Source organism: Dama dama, chromosome 18, assembly GCF_033118175.1.
Source record: "Dama dama isolate Ldn47 chromosome 18, ASM3311817v1, whole genome shotgun sequence".
Lineage (NCBI taxonomy): Eukaryota > Metazoa > Chordata > Mammalia > Artiodactyla > Cervidae > Dama > Dama dama.
In genome coordinates this window covers 95,981,752-96,000,773 of record NC_083698.1, presented here as the reverse complement: position 1 = coordinate 96,000,773, position 19,022 = coordinate 95,981,752, and positions in this window count along the sequence as shown.

Here is a 19,022-nt window from a genome sequence, read left to right as displayed (position 1 = left end):
TGTGCTTCTATAAACAGTATTTAGCTTTGTTCTAGAATGCAGTTAGGTTACTTGAAGCTAGTTTGATCCTATTGATTTCAGCTTTTAAGATTTGTTAGCTGAGACCAGAGCACTGCTCAGTCTAATTAAATTCTTATTAATGAGAAAAGAGCCTCTGTGTATTCTAAACAACGACTCATAAATCATCAGAATCCAGGGGCACAGCACTGTTCCTTGCCCTGTATGAGCACTGAATAGTCTTACCTCTTATCCTTTTAAGTGGTGTTGAGTGATTTTCTCTGGCCTCAGTTTCCTCCCATGATGTGCTGATCAGTATTCAGTTGAATACTCAGGGGAGGCCCTCTGTAGATCTACAGAGATGTCTGTGCATCTCTTTTTTCTCTGCTATTTTTTCCTGCAAACTCTCCCTAGACTCTGAGTTCTGCTTGCTCAATGCAAGGACAAAAGATGGAGAGAGAACTAGTGTTATATCTTGTCACAAATAAAACTCCAGAGGTGTTTTTCTGATGTGTAAATGTTTTAATTAAGCATTTGCTGACATTATTTCCCACATAGAAGGAATCACAAATGTGGCTTATAATTTCAATATGGAAAAAAAATTTCTCATCTCAGCGATCAATGCAAAGAAATAGAGGAAAACAATAGAATGGGAAAGACTAGAGATTTCTTCAAGAAAATTAGAGATACCAAGGGGACATTTCATGCAAAAATGGGCTCAATAAAGGACAGAAATGGTATGGACCTAACAGAAGCAGAAGATATTAAGAAGAGGTGGCAAGAATACACAGAAGAACTGTACAAAAAAGATCTTCACGACACAGACAATCACAAAGGTGTGACAACTCACCTAGAGCCAGACATCCTGGAATGTGAAGTCAAGTGGGCCTTAGAAGCATCACTACAAACAAAGCTAGTGGAGGTGATGGAATTCCAGTTGAGCTATTTCAAATCCTGAAAGATGATGCTGTGAGAGTGCTGCACTCAATATGCCAGCAAATTTGGAAAACTCAGCAGTGGCCACAGGACTGGAAAAGGTCAGTTTTCACTCCAATCCCAAAGAAAGGCAATGCCAAAGGATGCTCAAACTACCGCACAATTGCACTTATCTCACACGCTAGTAAAGTGATGCTTAAAATTCTACAAGCCAGGCTTCAGCAATACGTAAACCGTGAACTTCCAGATGTTCAAGCTGGTTTTAGAAAAGGCAGAGGAACCTGAGATCAAATTGCCAATGTCCACTGGATCATGGAAAAAGCAAGAGAGTTCCAGAAAAATGTCTCTTTCTGCTTTATTGACTGTGCCAAAGCCTGTGTATGGATCATATTAAACTGTGGAAATTTCTGAAAGAGATGGGAATACCAGACCACCTGACCTGCCTCTTTAGACTTTTAAATCACTGCGGATGGTGACTGCAGCCATGAAATTAAAAGGCAATTGCTCCTTGGAATAAAAGCTATGACCAACCTAGACAGCATATTAAAAAGCAGAGACAGTACTTTTCCAATAAAGGTCAGGAAGCAGCAGTTAGAATTGGACATGGAACAACAGACTGGTTCCAAGTAGGAAAAGGAGTACGTCAAGGCTGTATATTGTAACCCTGCTTATTTAACTTATATGCAGAGTACATCATGAGAAACACTGGGCTGGAGGAAGCACAAGCTGGAATCAAGCTTGCCGGGAGAAATATCAATAACCCTAGATATGCAGATGACGCCATCCTTATGGCAGAAAGTGAAGAACTAAAGAGCCTCTTGATGAAAGTGAAAGAGGAGAGTGAAAAAGTTGGCTTAAAGCTCAACATTAGAAAACTAAGATCATGGCATCTGGTCCCATCACTTCATGGGAAATAGATGGGGAAACAGTGGAAACAGTGGCTGACTTTATTTTTCTGGGCTCCAAAATGACTGCAGATGGTGACTGCAGCCATGAAATTAAAAGACACTTGCTCCTTGGAAGGAAAGTTATCACCAACCTAGACAGTAGATTAAAAAGTAGAGACATTACTTTGTCAACAATGTCCATCTAGTCAAGGCTATGGTTTTTCCAGTGGTCATGTATGGATGTAAGAGTTGGACTATAAAGAAAGCTGAGCACAGAAGAATTGATGCTTTTGAACTGTGGTGTTGGAGAAGACTCTAGAGAGTCCCTTGAACAGCAAGGAGATCCAGTCCATCCTAAAGGAGATCAGTCCTGGGTGTTCATTGGAAGGAATGATATTGAAACTGAAACTCCAATATTTGGCCACCTGATGTGAAGAGCTGACTCATTTGAAAAGACCCTGATGCTGGGAAACATTGAGGGCAGGAGGCGAAGGGGACGACAGAGGATGTGATGGTTGGATGGCATCACCGACTCGATGGACACGTGTTTGGGTGGACTCCAGGAGCTGGTGATGGACAGGGAGGCCTGGTGTGCTGCGGTTCATGGGGTCACAAAGAGTTGGACACGACTGAGTGACTGAACTGAACTAAACTGATAAGAAAAGACATCAGGAATTTTCCAAGGAGGTAAGAGCACAGTATAAAGAAGCAATATAGTTGATTTCTAATATGTTCATAACTTGGAAAATCCTTTAATTTGAGAGAAGGGAGAAGCTTAATTTCCTTAGTTCTAAATTTGGGGTAAGACAAATAGAACAGATAAAAATGATGGTTAATTAACTAACAGCCTATATATCTCAATTTGCTATAATTATAATATAAATTGAACTTAGCTTGCAATGTGATTAATAATCATTTTATTTCTAGTAATGATGCCAATAGTGTGTAATTTAAACATGATTTATCTCCAGTAAATTTTATTTCAAATTTTTTCTTTAGCACCTTCTATTCTTCCTGTAACTGTGGCTTATTTCAGTTAAATTCGTAAGAATATGTATTCAAAATATTATATAACATAAATTGAAAAACAGTTAAATATCTTTTATCTTTTCAGCATTGATATGACTGTTGGATTCATAGATAATTACATAATTAGAATTCTTAAGAATATAAACTTTTTAGACTTTTAAATCACTGCGGATGGTGACTGCAGCCATGAAATTGAAAGACAATTGCTCCTTGGAATAAAAGCTATGACCAACCTAGACAGCATATTAAAAAGCAGAGACAGTACTTTTCCAATAAAGGTCCATCTAGTCAAAGTTATGGTTTTTCCAGTAGTCATGTATGGATGTTAAGAGTTGGACCGTAAAGAAAGCTGAGTGCCAAAGAATGGATGTTTCTTAATTGTGGTGTTGGAGAAGACTCTTGAAGCCCTTTGGACAGCAGGGAGATTCAACCAGTCCACCCTAAAGGAAATCAGTCCTGAATATTCATTGGAAGGACTGATGCTGAAGCTGAAACTCCAATACTTTGGCCACCTGATGCGAAGAACTGACTCATTTGAAAAGATCCTGATGCTGGAAAAGATTGAAGGCAGAAGGAGAAGAGGACAACAGAAGATGAGATGGTTGGATGTCCTCACCGACTGAATGGACATGGGTTTGAGCAAGCTCCAGGAGTTGGTGATGCACAGGGAAGCCTGGTGAGCTGCAGTCCATGGGGTCACAAAGAGTTGGACATGACTGAGCAACTGAACCGAGACTTTTAAATTTATAATTATGTTTTAAGGATTTTTCTTAGTGTTTTATACTTTTGCACTGTTCATAGTGTAATTTTAATGAATAATGCATCAACCAGTTAATGTACCATTATTTACATGGTTATCTGCCGATATTTGTACTGACTTGTCTTTCAAATTTTCACTGTTACAATATAACATTAAAACAAATATCTTCATGTCACTTAATTTCCTTAAGATTAGTTTCCAGGACTTCTTGTCCTTTGTATAATTTAAAGGGTATAAAAGTCATATTGGCTTTTTGTTGTTTTTGGTGTTATACTAGGTTACAGTCCTAGAGAATTCATCTATTTATTCATGATTTTTCAGTTCACCCAGCATTTATAAAGGGTTATGTGTCTACCAAAAATATCAGTATAATAGATGCAATATAAAATTTAGTGGGAAGCCAAATAAATAGACTAATAATAATAACACATGATAATAATTCAATAACGCAATAATGGAAGTATCTACCAAAGGCTGTAGTTATATGCCTAATTCAGCTTGGGATAATCAGAGAGATCTCAAAAGAGGTAGCATCTATTTTAAGTCCTAAGGATGAGAAGGGGGTATTTATAAATAAAAAGTTGAAGGAAGTATATACTTGAAGAATGAATCACCTGTGTAATGTTTTCATTTTGATGAATAAAAAATAAAACCTGTCTCCTTTCATGACACATGTTGTCTTGTACCTATTACATTGCTGATTTTTTTTCACATATCACCCTTTAAAAATATTTGGTGAATGAAATAACCAATGAATAAATGAATGAATTTCTAAGAACAGTAACTTAGTATTAAATCATTATCATCAGCAGAACAACAAAATACCATTACATAAAACATGTGACCTTTACAAATTGTCCTCAGATGACGTCACCATCCTTATCTTTTAGATTTCTCTCTGTGGACCTTATGTTCTAGTCACATCAAACTCTTTACAGTTACCTGATTATAGCTCTGCACCTTGTGAAGGCACACTAATGGAATACCACACATTAATTTAAAAAAAAAGCAACAAAATCTCACTCTCACTCTATATAATATGAAAAAAGAGGTAATGCTGACAAAGAAAAATAAATGAATTCACAGATTCATATTCTAGTACCACTTATGTAAATTAAGTACTATTTGGAGATGACTTGTACCACAAGGAAGGGTTGCTAAGAAAGATTATCTTACATGGATACAAGGCAGAAGGATGAAGCATGCCCTTTATAGTCATGCTGAATGGATAAACCTGCCTAAGTATCTACTGACTTGAGAGACACATGCCCACTGATTAGCAGCAGACATTTCACAACTCTTTGAACTTAGAAGTTAATTTGTAGGAAGCTAATTAGATGCAAATGATTTTCTCCAGAAAAGAAGATAAATCTGAATATTACACACTTTCCCCCTGTAAGATAAGACAGCTTTTAATTTAGTTTGGTAATTTTATTTCAATATTATTTAATTTTTTCATATCCATATCTATATATCTTCTGAACTTCTTTTTGTGTTTCCTATAGCACTTCACCAACTTTCTAACATTCTAAAATATATTTAATTATACTCTTAATGATGGATATTTTTTTTTCCTGAAGCTTGGAAATCGATATTTTTATCTCTTTTTTTCACCTCTGATTTGAGAGCTTGCATGTTTTATTTGAGTTATCTTTTCCAGTGATAATTTCTTTAGTTCTTACTTTTTATTTTTTTCTTTAATTTCATATTTTAAGCAAATTATTTTAATTCATGAAAACTGCTGGTCTATACTTTTCTGATGCTTAGTAGCATGATTAATTTTTGTTGTGGAGGGAGTTCACATTTCAGTCTTTCCTTTTAACCTGAGTCTGATGGACACAAGATAATCTGTCTTCAGTTTTTAATCACCTCTAAATGGAAACTGTTCTTTATGAGGGATGGGTATAGAAATTCAGTGGCAGAAAGGTGAAAACTGCTGGTCTACACTTTTCCAGTGCCTAGTAACATGTTTAATTTTTGTTGTGGAGGGAATTCATATTTCAGTCTTTCCTTTTAACCTGAGTCTGATGGGCACAAGATAATCCGTCTTCAGTTTCTGATCACCTCTAAATGGAGATTGTTCTTTATCAGGGATGGGTATAGAAATATAGTGGCAGCAAACAGAGAGACGTGAGCATCAAAGAACCCACATTCATTCCCATTCTCATGTTGAGATATACACCCTGCTCTAGACTAGTAAGAAGTCTTTCTGGCTTTTTGTGAAGCCATTGATATAATAGGTATTCTGTGCAGTGATTTTGCATTGATTTATCATCTACTGATCAAGATTGGCAACATCAGGACTTCAAGACTTTCATTTATCGTCCTACGTTTTACCATAGTACCAGCCTACTAAGATTAGTCCTACTAAGGATTAGCCCGTGAAGATGTCATCGCTGCAGGTTTCTCTCTGTCCCCCTGCCTCCTTTGTCAATATGCTGTATCAACAAAGGTCTGACAATTGGCCTTCTCTTCTAAGAAAGGAGTACATGATTTACCCATTCGTTGCTCTCATATTTACTCAATAAGCATTTGTTAGGCATTTATTTTCACTCTTATGGTGCAAAAAGAGCACAAGAACATGCCAGCACAGCCAGAACATGCTTTTGCCCACCTAACCCTCTGGCACAAGTTTGTAGTCATGGTGAAAACTCATTTCAGGCAGAGGTAACAACCAAATAAAATCCACTGAGCTCGCTGTGTTGCAAAAAGGCCAGCAGGACAGGGATGATGGAGCATGTTCTGAACCACGTGGAGATCTGAGCCCATTCTGAATCCTGTCTCGGCTCTTACCATCAGCCAGGGCTGATTTTCACTGTACTTAGCAACTCATTACCATGTTTTATCCTCATGTCTGTTTTCTGCTTGACTTGTTTTAAGCTGTAGTCTCTGACATAGTGCTCAGTTTTTCCCCAACAAGCAGGTGTCTCTGATTCTGCGTGTGTGTATGCGTGTGTTAGCCACTCAGTTGTGACCAACCAACTCTTTGCAACCCCATGGAATGTAGGTTGCCAGGCTCTTCTGGCCATGAAATTCTCCAGGCAAGAATACGGGAGTGGGTCGCTATTCCCTTCTCCAGTTGATCTTTCCAACCCAGAAACTGAACCTGGGTCTCCCGCGTTATAGGCAGATTCTTTAACCTAGTCTGGCATATACAATTTGAGATCTCTTCCTACCACATCTCCTTGTCTTATATTTTTTACTTTATGTATTTTGAAGAAAAGAGGAAATGCAAAATTTTCAGGTTGTCATCTGTTTTTGATTTTTTATAAATGCAGATTCATGTGGTCCTCAGGCAAAGGAAAAGAGTCAAGTTGATTCTCCCTGCCTCCAGATTTTTGAGCAGTAATTTTCCTTGGAATTTACCTCTTTTCTGAGTTTGACTGTGTCAGTGAAGTAGAGCTGATCAGATTCGGTGATGCCAGCTCATGCTACAAATCTCACACAAGATATAAAAGCATAATGCTGATTTACTAAATTTCACTGGGAATTATGACTGTAAAGGAACAGACACTGTTCACATCTCCCAAGTGCATTTTTTGTTTTTTTGGCTTGAGAGCAAGCTACATAGAAAGGTAGGTTATTAGAAGATAATGTGGTGAGCATGAGTTGGAATAAAATGAGTTAGTGCAGTGCTGAGGATGTTTAGTGGTATCAGGCCTAATGCCTTAATGATTCCATCTTTACAATAGGATCCCATCTATCAGAAAGACCCAGTGTTCATATCAGCCTGAGGGCTCCCTCATAGTCAGGGCTGAAACAATCTCAGCCAACATTTGTATCCAGTTTTCTTTCCCCCATACTTCTTCAACTAAAATAATTATTTTGATATCTATAGAACATGATAATTTCCTGTCTTTTTTCCTTCCTTCTTCCAGGCATGTGCTAATATGCACCTTCCCACTCTGGTGAATGTAAGCAGGCACATATGATTGGCTTTGGCCAGTTATTTGCGCTTAGAAGCCATTAAGAGCCTGCAAGTGGTTTGCAACATTCCCCTTACCCTGCCAGGGTGATGAGTGAGGACTTCCTCATCCTATGCCTCCAAGTGAGGATGACTTGGAGGAGTCTCAACCAACCCGGAATCATAAAAATGATGTAAAGCTTTGTTATTTTAAGCTCCTAAAATTTGAGTATTGATTGCTACCATAGTATTTTGGGTTCCTGGATCCAGTTTCAATGTGTGCCTGTGCCTGTGTGTGTGTGAGGTTTCCCCTCACACCAACAAGCAATCCTTTGGACACAGCTGAATATCCTACATTTTAACAGAATTCTGACACTATCTACCTGGAGACAGCATCAGAATCCACAGGCTAAGGGCTCAGTCCCACAAGACCCTCCCTCCCCTAATAAAGATGCCAGTCACAAGCGCAGGTTATCACCCATGCTTCTGACCAATGGGCTATAGATTGGAGGTTCCCAAGACCCCCTCCTTAGTTTTGATTAATTTGCTAGAGTGGCTCACAGAACTCAGAGAAACATTTTACTTACTAAATCACTGGTTTATTATAAAAGGATTTAACTCAGGAAGAGCCAGGTGGAAGAAGTGCATGGAGCAAAGTGTAGGGAAAGGGCATGGAGCTTCCAGCATGCCACTCTCTCCAAACCCCCACGTGTTCACCAGTGGGAAGCTCTCTGACCCCTCTCCTTTTGTTTTTGTGGAGTGGGGGAGCCTCGAATACATAGGTGTAATTGATTAAATCTTTGGTCACTGGCAACTAAACTTGATCTTCAACCCTTCTTCCCTCCTTGGAGGTCAGGGTGTGTATGTGGAAGAGAGTGTGGAGGTCAGGAACCTTAATCACAAGGCTCTGATAACCAGTGGGTCTACAATCAGTTCAGCCACGTAACAAGAGACACCTTTATTACTTTCCTTACAGGGAATTCCAAGGGTTTTAGGAGCTCTGCGCCAAGAACACTGGATGAAGGCTCGATATATTTCTTATTATAAATCATAATATCACACGTGGCACAGTCAGGATTATGCTGACAGTTACTGGTACCTTGATATACGGAGTGCTAGCAGACAACCCTAACGGTGTGATATTGGCTTAATGGCTTACATGCTTGATAGGGAGGACAGTTTTTTTTTTTTTTTTTTTTTTTTTTTAACGTAGACCAGAAGAATGAGAGTCTCTACTACATAGTGGCTAAATACTTGGTAAAATGAACAGCTGTAATAATGAAGTCATTCATATAGGCTTTAGATACACATAGATAAATGGAGAAAGAGAGGCAAGAAGAACAGCAGTAATGATATATTCAAAGTAAGAATTACGATTCCAAAGGAATTCAGGTGTGGTCATTGCTCATGAACTGACTTCAATAAAATGGAGAAGCTAAAACTATGTTTTGGAAAATTCTGCTGTCAAAAGAATCAACAACTTGGACTAAAATAGACCCTGACTGCTTGATACCTTAAAAGATCCTGGGGCTCTCTACCATCTATAGGCAAGAAGACAACTGAGAGAGTTGCTTAGGTTCCAAGAAGAACAACTTGATGATGTCCAATTCAGATACAGACAAGGAGAATAATGTAATTTAAAAAAAGCAGGGAGCGGGGAGGCAGGAGAAGATAAAGAAAAATTACCCAGGGAGAAAACTGGACAAGTTACCTAAGGAAGAGAACCAGTGCCTATTCAAGAATCACTCTTCCTACCAACTTTGGAGGGGGGTGGGTATTATCAATATGTTTTTTGGAAATTTTTCAGAGTTGAGACAGACAAATCTCTGTTTTCTGGGGTCGAAGTTTTCTTTGTGACTACAATTCATCCTCTGCCAGAATATTTACAGCAGTTATCTGTCCTGGTTCCACTACCATATTGGATTTTGGAGATGTTTATAGTCACCCTGCTTATTTAACTTATATGTAGAGTACATCATGAAAAACTCTGGGCTAGAGGAAGCACAAGCTGGAATCAAGATTGCTGGGAGAAATATCAATAACCTCAGATATGCAGATGACGCCAACCTTAAGGCAGAAAATGAGGAAGAACTAAAGAGCCTCTTGATGAAAGTGAAAAGAAGAGAGTGAAAAAGTTGGCTTAAAGCTCAACATTAGAAAACTAAGATCATAGCATCCGGTCCCATCACTTCATGGCAAATAGATGGGGAAACAGTGGAAATAGTAGCTGACTTTATTTTTCTGGGCTCCAAAATCACTGCAGATGGTGGTTGCAGCCATGAAATTAAAAGATGCTTACTCCTTGGAAGGAAAGTTAAGACCAACCTAGACAGCATGTTAAAAAGCAGAGACATTACTTTGCCAACAAAGGTCCGTCTAGTCAAGGATATGGTTTTTCCAGTGTATGGAGGTAAGAGCCGGACTATAAAGAAAGCTGAGCACTGAGGAATTGATGCTTTTGAACTGTGGTGTTGGAGAAGACTCTTGAGGGTCCCTTGGACTGCAAGGAGATCCAACCAGTCCATCCTAAAGGAGATCAGTCCTGGGTGTTCATTGGAAGGACTGATGTTGAAGGTGAAACTCCATTACTTTGGCCACCTGATGCGAAGAGCTGACTCATTTGAAAAGACCCTGATGCTGGGAAAGACTGAGGGCAGGAGGCGAAGGGGACGACAGAGGATGAGATGGTTGGATGGCATCACTGACTCGATGGCCATGGTTTTGGGTGGACTCCGGGAGTTGGTGATGGACAGGGAGGCCTGGCGTGCTGCGGTTCATGGGGTCGCAAAGAGTCGAACACGACTGAGTGACTGAACTGAACTGATAGCCCTTCATATAAAGAAGAGTCACATCTAGACTTAATACCAAGATACTGCACAAACCACCATATTCCTCAGATACTCTGGGTTGGGGAATTGATGTCATGATTAGAAAAGACTTTTGTATTAAGTGTCATGAGTTGGGGGTTACATTTTACATGTGTGGGAGAGAAAACTAAATGTTTTCTTACCGGAAGTGTGAACCATGGTAGTCACTAGAGCTATTCACCAAGTTTTTAGTTATTTCCCTTCTGCAAACATACAATTGCCTAATCCTTTGATGAGAGTCATGACAATTTGACCTGGTTTTGCCTAAGGAAATATGAGTAGCTGTGATTTGTGTGACTTCCAAAAAGAAGTCTTTAAAAGTCAGTGCCTGCTTTGTTATGTCCTTCTCTCCCTGGTGACTGGCGATGTTCCAGATGGTGAAAGCTCTGTCATCCTCATCTCTGTGTGACTGATGTGAGATGAGCATGTAGCATGACCAATAAATAAAACTATAATGTTTTAGCTACTAAAATTTTGGAAGCTTTTTTGCTGTGGTGCAGTATAACTCATTCTGATTGATACCAACCCAAACTAGATAAATTAAAATAAATATTATAGCCCATTTTCCTCATGATTGTGAGAGTCCTAGACAAAATATTAGCAAATGAAAGCCAGTACTCTCAAAAATACATCATAAACATGAAATAATGTTTTGATAAAAAATTCGCTGCCTTAATAGATTATAAAAAAAAAAAACCATATGCTCCCTGGTGGCTCAGTCCATAAAGAATCCACCTGCAATGCAGGAGACCAGAGTTTGATCCCTGGGTTGGGAAGATCCCCTTGAGGAGGAAATGGCAGCCCACTCCAGAATTCTTGCCTGGGAAATCCCACGGACAGAGGAGCCTGGCAGGCTACAGTTCATGTGGTCACAAAGAGTCGGGCATAACTTAGTGACTAAACCACCACCACTATGTTCTAAGAATGCAATGATACTTTTAATAGAAAGTGTATACATTTAATTCACTGCATTAAAAGATAATAGAAAAAAAATGCTCATCTCAAGAGATACAGGAAAAATTTTTTAATAGCACTCAAGACTGATTTAATAAGCTAAAATAGAAGGAAACTAACTTGCTACAAAACAACAAGACCCTCTACAATATGCACAATCATAAATGGGTGAGCATTGTAATTGTTGCCTACAGATTTAGGAACAAGACAGGGATTCCCATTTTTACTACTTCTATTTAACACTATAGTAGAAGGCCAAAACTGGTATAAAATAAGGAAAGTAAATTAAGATGTAATGATTGGAAAAGGATACATAAATGTCTTATTAATGGACATGTTATTATTTTCACAGGAAATCTTAAAGCACCTAGAGACAATCAACAGAATTAGAGCATGATAGCTGGAAGCAAGATTAAATGCTCAAATATCAATTCAGATCTAGCCAACAGCAACACACAATTTGAAGAACATTGAAAATACTCAAATGGAAGGAAAGATAGTATGTGTTGTGAAGTGGAGTCACTCAGTCGTGTCCGACTCTTTGGGACCCCATGGACTGTAGCCCACCAGGCTTCTCCACCCATGGAGTTTTCCAGGCATGAATACTGGAGTGGGTTGCCATTTCCTTCTCCAGGGGGTCTTCCCGACCCAGGGATTGAACCCGGGTCTCCCGCATTGCAGGCAGACGCTTTACCATCTGAGCCACCAGGGAATCTCCCACAGTACATGTTAATGAATACGAAAACTTGGTATTATAGTGATGGTGCTGGGCTGTGCTCCGTCACTTCAGTCCTATCTGACCGTTTGCAGCCTATGGAATCTTTGTGACCCTGTGAACAATAGTCCGCCAGGCTCTTCTGTTCCCTGAATTCTCCAGGCAAGAATACTGGAATGGGTTGCCGTGCCATCCTCCAGGAGATCTTCCCGACCCAGGAAATGAACCCATATCTCCGGCGTCTCCTGAATTGCAGGCAGGTTCCTTACCCACCTGGGAAGCCCCGTAATGATGGTAGTTCTCCTCATTTTCTACAGAGAAGAACGTAACTTTTCTATGAAGTTATATATCTAGTTACAAAGAATACAGCAAGAGGGTACATTTTGACATGCTCTAAGGTTAACAATAGTGTGAAAAGGGAGAAAATGTCTCTAAATGAAGCTGTCTGAAGATGGAAAGATGGATTCAGCTTCTATTTAAAAGCTATAGTTTCATCCTTATCTATGAAGCAAACTTATATATGACAGACACTAGAATCCATGGCACCTGTAAATAATATTTTGTGTTGTATTGAATACAACTGCAATTAAAATCATAAGATATTTTGTAAAAATTGACCATTTGTTTATGAAATATTCATGGGTACACAAAGGACCTAAATAGCCAGATCTGAAAAAGTATAAAGAAGGGAAAATTTCCCTAATACCTATAAAGATCTATAACAAAACAATAGGAAGTAAGGAAGTGGGGGTATTGTGACATGAATAGGAAAACTGACTGATGTAAGAGTAAATGCAATATCATGGCCCTTGCATGACTGGAAATGAGGTATATTTCCTCAAAGAGAAATGGGAGGGGCCATTTAATAAATGGATCTGGTGGTCCTCCGCATGGGGAAAAGTTAATATATAAAATAGAATAAAACATCAGTCCCAGAGTACAACACCATTGAATAATTTAGCATTTGAAAGAATATATATGAAATATTATAGGAAAATGTATTAAATAAGATAGAGCATTATCTGGAAACAAAATGATAAATTAGACCACATTAAAATTAACCAGTTTTACTCATGAGTCACCTTAAATAAAGTGAATATGAAAGCCACAAACTGAGGGCATTTATTTCATATATAAAGTTGATGAAGGAGCAATATAAACAAATAACAATAATTAATCTTCTCCATACTAAAAACAAAGATAAGTACCACTATGAAATATGGTACTAGAAATATGAAAAATAGACATGAGCAAATAAAAAACAAGGAAAAGAAACATAACCAAGAAACATAACCAATAACTTGTCCTATTTGGAAATTCTGTAATTTAGAAATATAAATCACAACATCAATAAAATACTGTTGTACAATCAGTTGTCAAAAATTAAGATGTCTGAAAACACTTTAAGAGTCTTAAGAAATTGGGGCTTTCCAAGTGGCTCAGTGGTAAAGAATCCACCCACCTGCCAATGCAGGAGACGCAAGATATGTGGGTTTAGTCCCTGCAATGGGAAGATTCCCCTGGAGAAAGGAATGGCAACCCATTCCAGTATTCTTGCCTGGAAAATTCCATGGACAGGGTATGGGCCACAGTCCTTGGGGTTGCAAAAAGTTGGATATGACTGAGCGAATGAACATGCATTTACACTGGATATTTTATATGTCTCTATATTTTATACATTTGTAGCAATATTGCTATATTACTTCTGTAATTTATTAGTTTCTAAAAGTAATACAAGGTTGGGGACCGGTTACATCTATCTCAGCATTATTCTTCCTGTCACTGACTCGCATGTTTGCACTTACATTTACTATACACTTGTTTTTAAAGTTTGCTCAAAGTTTGTAGATTTTATTTTTGGTTGCAAACAACATTTCTATGCACTAATAAGACCTCCACCTTCACATTAGCAATCCATAGGCCACCACATCTTTGAAATCTGACTCAAAACTCACTCCTTCCAAAATATTTTTCCAATTAACATGCCCTTCCTGAATACTCTATTCTGCATGATGCAGGATTTAAGAAGTAATCTTTAATTTATGTTATAACTTTTGACAGACTATTGCATGTGATGCCATTGCTTTTATGTTCTTTGAGGGTTTGTTGTGACTTTCATCACTATTATTTATACTATTAAGATTCAATAAGCAATTCAATCATCAAATATATAGCAACTATCTACCTGCTACCTACTTACCTGCCTAATTTATCTATCTTGTTTGGAAGAAGCAAGTATAACATTTTGTCTTCTGTGTTCCTGAAATGTGTGAAATTAAACTGTATATTTTGCTAAACTCAGACTATACCCATATAGTTAGATTCTTTTTGCAACATTGTCTAATTTTCATTTTTTCTTTGTCACCTCTTGATCTGTGATGGATGGTTAAGTGTTGCTTTCTTAAATCCCAATTCACAACAGAAAGTATTGCTTCACTACACCGCCAAACACCTCAATGTCTCAATGCCATTATAAATATTTCATAACTTACTATGTGGACACACACTCTTACTCCTTGCCTTATTTTAGTCACCTCCAAAATGTCTGCATGGTTCTCTTTGAGGCAATTTTTCTCACATATTCGATTTTCTTCCCTACTGTCTACCTATATATTATGAGACTTCTCCCCCCAGAAAACCATTTCTGTGTAGGAGATCTTGCTATCTTGGGTAAAATGGTGAGAAAGTACAAACTGCAATCTCGTGCTTTCTAAGGGGAGATCTAATTACCCAGCTGGCACTGGAGAATACAAACATTTTCACTCTGGACAGTGTTTATCTGTTTTTTGCAAGTACATCACTTTGGAAAGCTACTTGCTCAGCTAATCTGTAACTGTCATGGAAATGTAATTTTGTCCCTCCTCCAAGCCAATAGCAGGCACCTGGTAAGACTGCCTTATGCACCCATGCATTCAAGTCTAACCGTTTCCATGGAAACCTAGAAAACCCCTTGTCCAAGGTTCCCAGCATCCTGCCACATTTTCCCTTTTCTCTGTGCCTCTCTCTCTCCACTCCCTCAGTGCACTTGCATGAGATTACAGTGCTTTGCAACAGCTCTGTGATAGAGTTCTTTTCCATCCTTTGCCCTTTTCAATGACTCATTTTTGCCATGTTAGGGGGCAGAAACTGGGTCTTATTCATATGTGTAGCCTCCTTGGTACTTAGTCCAGTGCCTTAGGCTTAATGGGCACTCAAAGCATATTTGTTGAATTGCATTGGATTAAGAGCTTATTGTCTTAGTTTTACCTTTGTGATATCTAAAACATGCTCATTAAGTGCTTCCTCAACAGAATAACTGGTAAGATAAAAAGAGCCTGCTAACTGAATACAAGTTTAAGCCAATAATTCAAATATTTCCAAACTAAACATGAATTTTCAGCACTCTGTCCTATTTTGAAATTTTTAAATCTATAAAATCTAGCTTTGAAGGAGAGTGAATCAGTATTTATTGATCAAATATTAAATATTAATCATTTTTAAAATTTAATTTTAATTGGAGGATAATGCTTTACAATGTTGTGTTGGTTTCTGCCCTACAACAACATGAATCAACCGTAAGTATACACATATCCCATCCCTAGCATTTTAAGCATTTTAATTTTTATTTCCCTGTGAATTCAGTATTATCACTTACACAAGCTGAGTATTAAAATCTTAGGAGTTATAATATATGCCATTTGAGTTATAATTTACATACTTAACCTTAAGATCTCTTTAAGCGTCTATGTTGGCACAGATTTTATGATCAACCATTAGTAAATGGGTTTAAGAATCTTAGGGGAAAATAGTGAGTACAAAACTTAGTATATAAACTTATTTTATGAAAAGATAAAGCAGGTTAAAAATATTCTTAAAATTTTTTTGGAAAAATTATTAATTGCAGAAGCTAAAAGTGTAGCCTGAGGTACTTGGGAAGATTACCTTAAATTTGAGGTACACCAACATACACAAATAATAAATACTACTATGAAGTGTTAAACAACACATAAGAATGCATATAATATTGACAAAGAATGATCAGGGTCAAAACAGTCTAAATCACCGTATTTATAACAGAAGACACAAAATAATTATTCAGATATTAAAAAGGGGAACCTAATTTAAAATAATGCAACCGCATTGTGTCAGCGGAGACTATGTTGGGAGTCACACCTGTACTTAATAGTAATAAGCTACTTCCTCCCTGTCTTCGACAGTGTGGTGTCAGAGGAGCCCTAGTGTAGGGTAAGTGCTTACTCTCCACTCAGGGCAACAAGGCATCCTTCCTTATGAAATGTCAACAGAGACCACACATAGAGGCTATACTTTCATCCCATCCTTGGTAAGGAGGTAGCCTACTCTTTCTCTAAAGGAAGGGTATCAGGTGAAGTTGCTCAGTCATGTCCTACTCTAGCCCCACCAGGCTCTTTTGTCCATGGGATTTTCTAGGCAAGATACTGGAGTGGGTTGCCATTTCCTTCTCTAGGGGGTCCTCCCGACCCAGGGATTGAACTCAGGTCTCCCTCACTGCAGGCAGACTCTTTACCTTCTGAGCCACCAAGGAATCCCAGGGTATCAGAGGAGACCCCCTGGAGAGTCAAGATCTTCATCTCTGCTCGGCAATAACAAGGACACTCCTACAGTGTTGGTGGAGGTCATGTTGGGGAGAGTGATGCATCAGACTGTCCTGGGCAGATTGGTGTCAGTAGAGCCTGAACTCCCATTACCACCCAGCAGTAACCAGAAGTCCCTCTATGTCAGGTATAAACAGAAGCTGAAGGGAAACCTGGACTTGCTCCCGCAACTACCAGTAATGATGGGTTCCTCTCTTCAGCCACAGGAGCAGTGTTAGAGGGAATGTGTTAAAACAGAAGACTGCAGAACACACCAGCATCTTTTAACACAGTATACAAAATGTCCAGGTATCAACTGAAAAATCACTTCTTATATCAAGAACCAATGATCTCAAACAAAATGAGAAAAGAAACTCAGATAACAGAGATATCAGATTTACCTAATAAGGATTTTAAAGCAGCCATCATAAATGTGTTTCAACATGCAATTATAAACATGTTGGAAACAAATTTTTTTTTTTAAGTCTCAGCAAATAAATAGAAGATATAAAGAAACACTAAGTGGAAATGTTATAAATAAAAATGCCTAAGATTAAAACCCAATCATACCAAAAGTTGGCTAAAATGAAATGTGTTGGCCAAAAAAGGAAATAGAGAACCCAGAACTCTCACATACTGCTTATGGAAGATAAGAGGCACAACCACTCTGGACAAATGAAATAAAAATATACATCCATATGGAAAGACTTAACAAGAATGTTCCTAGCAGTTTTGTTTTGAACTAGCTGCTACTGGAAACAATATACATATTCATCAACACATGAATGCATAAACAAACTGAATGTTTGTCCATTCAGTGGAATATGTACTCAGCAATAAAAATGAACTACTGATATGCATGACATGATGGAGGAATATTAAGATAATTATAAAGAGTGATAGAAGCTTGGCAAAAATAAATACATACTGTTCTGACTTACATAAAAATCTAGAAAGTGCAATTAAATAGACAAGGACAGAAATAAGTGGCTGCCCAGGTAGGGTGACAGGAGGCATGGGAGAAACAGATTAAAAAATGACACAAGAATAGGTCATGCCCTCACGTCAGTTATCCTCTGACTGGACCATTTGTGCAGACCTCTGGGAAGGCTGAGGAGGTCTGAGTGTGTGTGGGATCCGGGCAGGCCCCTCCCGCAGTCCTTGCACCCTTGGTTGGGTCGCGTGGCTGGTCTGTGCCCTTGATTGCCGAGGGTCTCTTCCTAAGTCACTCCTGGAGCAGAAGCCAGTCTGGGGTGGACACTGGGCTCCTGCGTGGCGGTCCTGGCTCCTGTGTGACCTGCTGGCTGGTGGGCTGTGGAGTGTGGTGACTCTGCAGGTCTTCCCTGGCCTATGAAGTCTGCCAGGACTTGGAAAAGATAGCTCTGGGATAAAAGGAGGCTTAGCACTAACAAAGAACTACATTTGGTCCCACGAAGTATTTGCCATCCACATCATCCTACCCTCAATTTAGGATATCATTTCAGCAGTTTTGGTCTCTTAGCTGAAACTTTCTCCAGTTAAATATAACTGCTAGCCTTGCAGGAATTTTTGATTAGCAAGATCAGCTACAAGACAAAACTTCAATGCCTCATACTAGTATCTGTTGTTGGGGGTGACTATATAGCCCCAAAGACTTCCAATCAGTGGAAACATATGATCTATGACCTTAGTGACTATAAATGGATTGAACCTAATCTTGTGTAGGAGATTGATAGGTATATTAAGTTACAGAAAATTTGAAAAACTCTTCCTAATAAGAGGATCTTGCAAAGTTGGCATCCAGCTTTGACAAGTGTTGAATGTCTAGCTTATTGAGGGACTTTTTCACCACAGTTTCAACTGAAACAATGGCATTTAGAGCAACAGATCATGGACCTGGAAGTGACAAGCATTGTAAAAAAGGTCTGCTTGGTGAATTCATTCTCTAGCAATAAAAAATTCAAGAACATGAAGCACGCAGAATCTCTGGCCAGTACAGCATGAGTTAATGCCCAGCAGAAGCTCCAATACTTTGGCCAAATCTTGTGAAAAGCCAACCAATTGGAAGAGACTCTGATGCTGGGAAAGGTTGAGGGCAAGAGGATAAGGGGATGACAGAGGGTGAGATGGTTGGATGCCATCATCAACTCAATGGACATGAGTTTGAGGAAGCTCCAGGAGATGGTGAAGGACAGGGAAGCTGGCATGCTGCAGTCCATGGGGATGCAAAGAGTCAGACACACCTGAGCAACTGAACAACCACAACAATGCCCAGCAGAAGTGCACAGTGACAGATGAAGAGAAAATCAATCAACCTCAGGAAGAAATTTAAGAAATATAGATAATATTGGAATGATTAGAAAAGGAGAACAGATAATTGAAAAAAAATTAATATTTCAGAA